The sequence below is a fragment of the Acipenser ruthenus genome, chromosome 7 (genome assembly GCF_902713425.1).
Source record: "Acipenser ruthenus chromosome 7, fAciRut3.2 maternal haplotype, whole genome shotgun sequence".
NCBI classification, from domain to species: Eukaryota; Metazoa; Chordata; class Actinopteri; order Acipenseriformes; family Acipenseridae; genus Acipenser; species Acipenser ruthenus.
In genome coordinates this window covers 30,695,091-30,703,069 of record NC_081195.1, presented here as the reverse complement: position 1 = coordinate 30,703,069, position 7,979 = coordinate 30,695,091, and positions in this window count along the sequence as shown.

Below are 7,979 nucleotides of genomic sequence, written 5' to 3'. Positions count from 1 at the left end.
GTTTGAGAGATCCTCGCCCAGATCTTCGGGCAACCTTAACCTTAACATGAGGGTCTGAGAGAGAGAAAGGGAGAGGGAGTGAGAGAGCGAGAGAGAGAAGGAAAGAAAGAAAAAAAACAGGAGAGAGTGAGACAGACAGAAAGAGAGAGAGAGAGAGAAAGAAAAACTTAATAAAAGACATCGAGACACAGGGGTATTCCGTTACTGGACCACTGCAAAGCCACACAAAGCTGACACAATTTTTCCAGCCTATCACATCCAATATGCATCGCCATCAATTTGTAGATCTCCCATTTTCAAATATGTGATTATTTATGGCAATACACAGCTGTGGCTCAAAGTTTTGCACCACCTAGAATTTTAGGATTGAGACAATTAAAAAAAACACACATATACAACTATATGAATATACTTTAGATATTTCATTTAACATCATGTAATCAAAAGAAACTACATGATATTGCAAAAAAAGTCTACCGGAATCCATATTAGTAGTACAGTAGCATTTCATCTTAGATTTCGAAATGTCATCTTTTTTAATTTGTCAATTTATTCCGTTAAGTATACAGAAAACTACAAAGCGGTGTGCGATTCAATAAGTTAACATAACATTATTCAGCAGGTTTCATTCCACTTTATGAAGGAAAATGAGTTCTTTCTATAGGGGACTGCGCAGTGGCAGAGCAATAGGCGGTACAACTGCACAGGAGCCCACTGACTCAGAGGGGGAAAAAATGAACAGTGACACTATCCCTCGCATAAATATCTGCAGATGTTACAATCTTCATATTCGTGTCATTGCCTCAACGATCCTGAAAGTACAGCATGACTTACTACGGGGAAAACTCTCCTGAAGTGGAGTCCAGAACTCCTACAACGCCGAGAACTAAATATAGTTAAAATACTAAAACGCCTGACTTGGCATGTTTGACATCTTTCTCTTCCTCCGCCACTGCTGGGGCAATTTTTTTTTTAAATGATCGCGCTGCGATGCGGGACACAGCAAAGGGAACGTCATGAGATTCTTCTGAACCCCGCAAAAGGAGTTCACAAGACATTTTTTTTTTATTATTCTTTTTGACAGCAATCGTGTTAATATAAATCCAGTAAACAGCTTCAATAAAACTCAGGTCTGTCCCCCACCTTTCTGAGCTGCGCTATTAACTCCTTCTCTTCTGGTAGGTGCTCCGACAATCTGTGTGATCGGAGTCCTGACTTTGAATCAGAGATCCCAGTGTCCACCAAGGAAGTCACTGAACCGGGATTAATATAAAAAACAGACTAGGTATGACAAAGGCCCGGTTTTTGGGATGGAACCGCATAACAGTCTCGCGTTTTGATTGGTCCATGTCTGTCACATGAATATGTCGTCACACGAGTGGAAAAGCTTGCAGGGATTTTTAACATTGTGGTCAGAGCGAGAGAGTGATCTGCTTTCCACAACCTTACCATTAAAATATAATGTGGTATTACGCTGTACTGATATAACAAACTATGGGTAATTACTTTATATGAATCATCATGTTATGCACGAATGTAAGAATTGGCTTTCTGTAATGGCGTACTTTTTAGCATATAATTGTTTACGCGATATATTTTAATATCAAATATATGTCTTCCACACTATTACAGTGTTGTATTAGTTTATCTCTAATGTAATCACAGTTGTACATATAGACTGCCCATGTTTTCATTCACGTCCCAAATTCTGGGCCGCTTTGCTTTTTAGATAACGTCCCAAATTCTGGGCCGCTCTGATAACATCCCAATTTCTGGGCTGCTCTGGTTTTTAGATAACGTCCCAAATTCTGCATTTTCGAATTCAGGCCAGTTTTTGAGATATTCTGCTTAGCTGACAGCCGAGTTTTTAAGTCATGCATGCACAGTTTACCATAAACTGGACCGTTAATTCATTTAAGAGTAACCCTTAGTACATGAATCAAAGTTAATGTATTTTTTACTCTCCCAGAAAACATTTAGGAACATGGTATACCCAAAAAAAAAAAAAAAAAAAAAAAGTACATCTCATTTGCTTATGTAATGTCCATCAATATATAGGGAGGCGTAGGGGTTTATCAGAACTTCTGGGTTTAAGAGACCAGTGCACTTCAACAACTTCAAATAAATCCCATTGTATTGTATTAGTCAACATTTCCCTTATCTATTCCTGATCATTTATACTGTAGGTCAGGGGTTTTCAACCTTTTTTTGAAACTGTACCCCTTCTATCTGGAGGTTTCAGCTCGAGTACCCCTTTACAATTTTCGCTCAACTGAATGGTACCTCAGTTACAATAAAATGGAGAATAATCTGATGACCCCCCCCCCCCCCCCCCCCCCTCCCCCCCCTCCCTGTTTATTTAATAAATTTGGGTGACAAACTGCTGGTTTAGGACAGAACAACAAACAGTAGGCTTAATTCTTAAAACTTTTAACTACAAGTATTTGGATGCACAGAATTAAAAAGACAAGTATTGGGTTAGGAGCACACCTATTTTTGTAACTGATGGCCTTTTTTAAATTTTGACAGCCTTTTGTAAAAGTGAAGGCCTTTTGATACCCAGCATACACTGCAATACCCAGCAAAGTTATACACTGATATCCTGATAGCACAGCAATTCAAATGAAGTTTGTAATTGTTTGTGTTCCTCAAATACACAATAAAAAATCATATTTATAGGGTATACAGTTATACAGCGATACAGTGGTTTCGGACATCTAAGAACAGGTACTGCGAGCATCTGGATTCATACCCAGAGGTTCTCTGTAGCCTCCTGGGACACATTCACAGCTTGTTTGACACCCTCTTGTAGTTGCCCGTTTCTGCATATAAAGCAAAATGCTGTTTGTCAATCTCTCTTTTCTTATAAATCATTCTTTGCAAGAATCATTCCAAAAACACTTGAATCAGTTAGGGACTACCAGTCTGACACTACAGGCCTTTAAATTGCAGTACCAATTTGGTACCAGTACCAGCTGCTAAGTGGTTGCGTTCCTCAAATTTGCACTGCAAAATGATATTTTAAAGAATAGGGTATATAGTGCTTTTTTTCGCCTCTGATCGCTTTTGGTGCAAAACTATGCTCCGATACACTCAAGCTGATACTGTGATCACAAAACACTTGCAATGGACTTAAATTGGGCTTCTGTTGCATAAATACACTACAAAATGTGCACATTTCAGGTCTTATATATAATAGACATTTTTTGTATGTATTTTGCTATAGGAAATCGCGGTCTGGGGGGGGGGGGGGGGGGGTCCTCCTGTCGTACCCCATGAGTCCACAAATCCTGGGCCAACAAACTCGCTAGTACTCTGTTTAGATGCACAACAGTCTTGGCCAAAGAAAATGGGCCTCTTCGAGTTCGTACGACCCAGGACCGCCATTGTCCGAGCCTTACCCCGATGGTTTTTTTATAATGGGATTTGCCATAGGGAAGGGGGTGGTCTCTTATCGTACCCGTATCTCCACGAACCCTGGGCCAACGAACTCAGAAGGGCACTCTTTGTGTGCACAAGAGTCTTAGCTAAAGAAAGACATTGGCCACGGGTTCATACACCACCCCACCGCCAGATGGTGGCCGTTGCCCCAAAGGGGTTTTATAATGGGATTTCCCATAGACATTTTTCAGGGTGCTATATCTCTGGTTCCGGGGGTCCCCGAGACTTTAAAATCGGTACAGAGGTCCACCTCGGGGCCCCTGTCGATCCCTCCAAGCGAAGTGTCCCCAGCTAGAAAGGACACCAGTTTAGACTTTTCTTGCCAACCTGGAGCTCAAAAGCTATTGGAAATGCAACCTTGACATGCCATCATGCTGAAAATGTACCATTTGAAAACTGGTGGCTCCCTGTGAAAGAGGGCCCCCATACATGACCCTAGGAAGTTCAACCCGGTTTCTAGGCTCCAGGGTCATGGAGATATGACCCCGAAAAGGGTAGTTTGGACATTTTTGACAGGGCGTATTTCGGGTTCTGTGGGGGTTAGGAACTAGATTTTTTTTTTTTTTGCGGCGGGGCCCCATGGGGTCCCACACAAGGAGTCACCATTTTCACGGTTCAGATGCCAGGACGGCTTGGCAAAGTGAATTTTTTCATCATGACATGAGTTTTTGGGTGAACCACCACACTTTTAGGGGATGGTTTGGGGTGCTCCCCTGAGTCTATATCACTTTGAATGGTGGTTCTACGTGCTCGGGTTCAAGAGATATGCCTGAAAAGTGTTTTTCAACCCTGCTATAGACATGAATGAGGCTGAACGCCCTGAAAATATTTTTTGCAAAGAATTGCTACGAAACCGGGCATATTACATTCAGGCTGGTCTAGAACCCTTCGATTGGTGGTTATAGGTGCTCTGGTTCGAGAGATATGACTGAAAATGTGTTTAACACTGCCATAGACATGAATGGGGCTGAATACCCAAAAATATATTTTGCAAAAAATTGCTACGGTGGGTGTGTGCGTGCAGGGGTTGCATGGTGGTGTGTGCGTGCAGGGGTTGCATGGTGGTGTGTGCGTGCAGGGGTTGCATGGTGGTGTGTGCGTGCAGGGGTTGCATGGTGGTGTGTGCGTGCAGGGGTTGCATGGTGGTGTGTGCGTGCAGGGGTTGCATGGTGGGTGTATGTGTGCAGGGATTGCATGGTGGTGTGTGCATGCCGGGGTTGCATGGTGGTACACGTGTGTGGAGGGGAATTGGAGTTCAGGTTTTGCGCAAAAGAGGGGCGGGGAAAAGACTGGGAAGGGTAGGGTAAAAGAAAAATTACTACAATCATTTATTTTCACTTTCGACTCCCAGTCTCCTTTCCCTCACTTTATGATTTTATTTTGTGATTTAATTATTGTCAAAATAAACGGCCTTCATCTACTCACAGTTGCAGTCTCATTTCTGTCCAAAAAGAACTTCAAACACTACAATACATTGATGGACTTTACATAAGAAAATGAGATGTCCTTTTTTCGGAATACCATGTTCCTTCCTGAAAATGTGTTTTAATATTAGCTTTTAATAAAGGAAAACGACTGCTTTAATTAATTTTCATGTATCTATTTCAGTGCAATGTAGTTCACGTAATAAGAAATACGTTTTTTTAACATTTACATTTTATTTCAGTCTACAGGGAACCAGGGAGAGAGGCAGATAGATAAGTTCCTGCTTTTTGTAATTGTAACTACTACATTTGGTGACATTGTAAGGTGGTGTTTGAATTGGCTGAGTTTGTGTGTGATTAGTACCAGGTGAGTGGCTAAATTGATTAGCAGTTGATTTTGCTATTTGATTGGTTTCCACACAGTTTAGTTGGTTCTTTTGCCAAGCAGGGGTAACAACATTTATTCAAGCAGCTTATTTTAGCGCCAGCACGAAGCGCCAGCCAACTGAAGAGCCTCAACAAAAGAGCCGGGAGTCTAGCTGTGGGAGTCCAGCAAGGGGAGGCCTGCGCTGAGACGCTGTTCCAATAGATCCAAACCTAACAGCGCTCTGGAAGAAGCCATCTACTAGTCAGGTCTGTATCCTCCACCCCACTGCTCCTACTGTGCCTTTTGTCTTGCTTGTCCTGCTATGACTGTCTCTCACATCCCTGTTCTGTCCTCCCGTCCTCGTCCTCTGCCCTCCCTCCGCTGTTGCTCCTCCAACCCCTCTAACCTAATTTCTCTGCCTCTCCCCCCCTCCCGCACACTCTCTGGTGCACTCTGGAACTGTCACTCTTCTGCTAACAAAGCTGATTTCATCTCTGCCTTTGCCTCCCACCTCTCGCTCGATTTCCTTGCTCTCACTGAAACCTGGCTGTCCCCTGATAACACTGTTACTCCTGCTGCCCTGTCCTCTCTCTACGTCCTGTCCCATACCCCGCGTCTCACCGGACAGGGAGGTGGGACGGGTCTTCTCCTCTCTCCCTCCTTACTCTTTTCTGTCCCCTCCGATCTCACCTCCCTCTCTGTCACTACCTTTTAATTTCATGCAGTCCAACTAACCTCTCCCTGTCAACTCCTGCTCATTGTTCTGTACCGCCCCCCTGGGCCTCTCACTCACTTTCTGGATGAACTCGACTATCTACTCTCCTCCCTCCCCTCTCTGTCTACCCCGACTGTCCTGTTGGGTGACTTCAACATCCATCTCTCCAACCCCAGCCACTCTGCTGGATTCCTCCCTCTCCTTCACTCCTTCGACTTCTGTCTCTCTCCGTCCCCTCCTACCCACAAAGCTGGCCGTCAACTGGACCTCACCTTCTCCAGGGCCTGCTGCCCCTCCAACCTCTCTGTCACCCCCCTGGACCTCTCTGATCACTATTTCATCTCTTTTTCTCTGTCTCTCCCCCCTCTCCCTGCTCCTCCTACCCCCACTGTCACCTCTCGCCGTAACCTCCGCTCTCTCTCCCCCTCTGTCCTTGCCTCCACTGCTCTCTCTCACCTCCCTCCTATCGACTCCTTTTCACAACTCTCCGTAGACTCTGCTACCTCCACCCTCTTCTCCTCACTCACCTCCTCCCTCGACTCCCTCTGTCCCCTCACCTCCCGACCTGCTCGCCCCTCCCCTCCCCATCCCTGGCTCTCCTCTGTGCTCCGCTCGGCAAGAATCACACTGCGATCTGATGAAAAGAAATGGAAGAGAACCAAACTCCCTGCTGCCCTAGACCTTTACCGCACTCTTCTCTCCTCCTTCTCCTCTACTCTCTCCTCTGCTAAATGTGCTTATTTCCAATCTGTAATCCAAGCCTCCACTAACAACCCAGGTAAACTATTCTCTACCTTCTCCTCCCTCCTAAACCCTCCCCCCCCTCCTCCTCCCTCCTCTATCTCCCCTGACGACTTTGCCTCCTTCTTCTCTTCTAAAATCTCAGATATCCGCAAACTCTTTAACACCTCTCCCTCCCCCGCACCCCCTCCTGCTCCAACCCCTACACCCACTACATCCCCTACTAACTCGCCCTCCCTCTCCACCTTCTTGCCCCTCTCAGACTCTGACCTCTCCTCCCTGCTCCAGGGTCACAAACTCACCACGTGTGACTTGGACCCCCTCCCCACTCACCTCTTTCAAGCTGCTGCTCCTGCTCTACTCCCCTTCATCTCCTCCCTACTCAACACCTCTCTACTTTCTGGCATCTTCCCCTCTGCCTTCAAAAAAGCCTCGATCACTCCCCTCCTCAAAAAACCTACCCTCGACCCCACCTCCCTCCAGAGCTACCGTCCTGTCTCCCTCCTACCCTTCCTCTCCAAAACCCTCGAGCGGACTGTACACCGCCAGCTCTCTGCTTTCCTGTCCAACCACTCTCTGCTTGACCCTCTCCAATCTGGCTTCCGCTCTGCTCACTCCACTGAAACCGCCCTTCTGTCTGTCACCAACTCACTTAAGTGTGCCCGAGCTGCCTCTCTCTCCTCTGTCCTAATTCTCCTCGACCTCTCTGCTGCCTTTGACACTGTTGATCACTCTATTCTACTATCATCTCTTGCTGACCTGGGGATCTCTGGCACTGCTCTGGCCTGGTTCTCCTCCTACCTCTCCAACCGCACTTACCAGGTAACCTCCACACCTCACCCTCTCTTAACTGGAGTCCCCCAAGGGTCAGTCTTGGGTCCTCTCCTGTTCTCTCTCTACACCCGCTCCCTGGGCCCCCTCATCGCATCCTATGGTTTCTCATACCATTTCTATGCTGATGATGCTCAGATTTTCCTCTCCTTCCCCACCTCTGACTCCACCATCTCCTCCCGTATCTCTACCTGTCTGTCTGCTATTTCCTCCTGGATGCACTCGCATCACCTCAAACTCAACCTCTCTAAATCTGACCTCCTTTTCTTTCCCTCCTCCTCCCCCTCCTCTGATCTCTCTATCTCTGTTCCTCTGGAATCTACAACACTCTCTCCCTCTTCCTCAGCTAAGAACCTTGGAGTCACCCTGGACCCCTGCCTCTCTTATTCCCAGCACATCTCCACTCTGGCACGCACTTGCAGATTCTTCCTGAGCAACATCCGAAGAATCCGACCCTTCC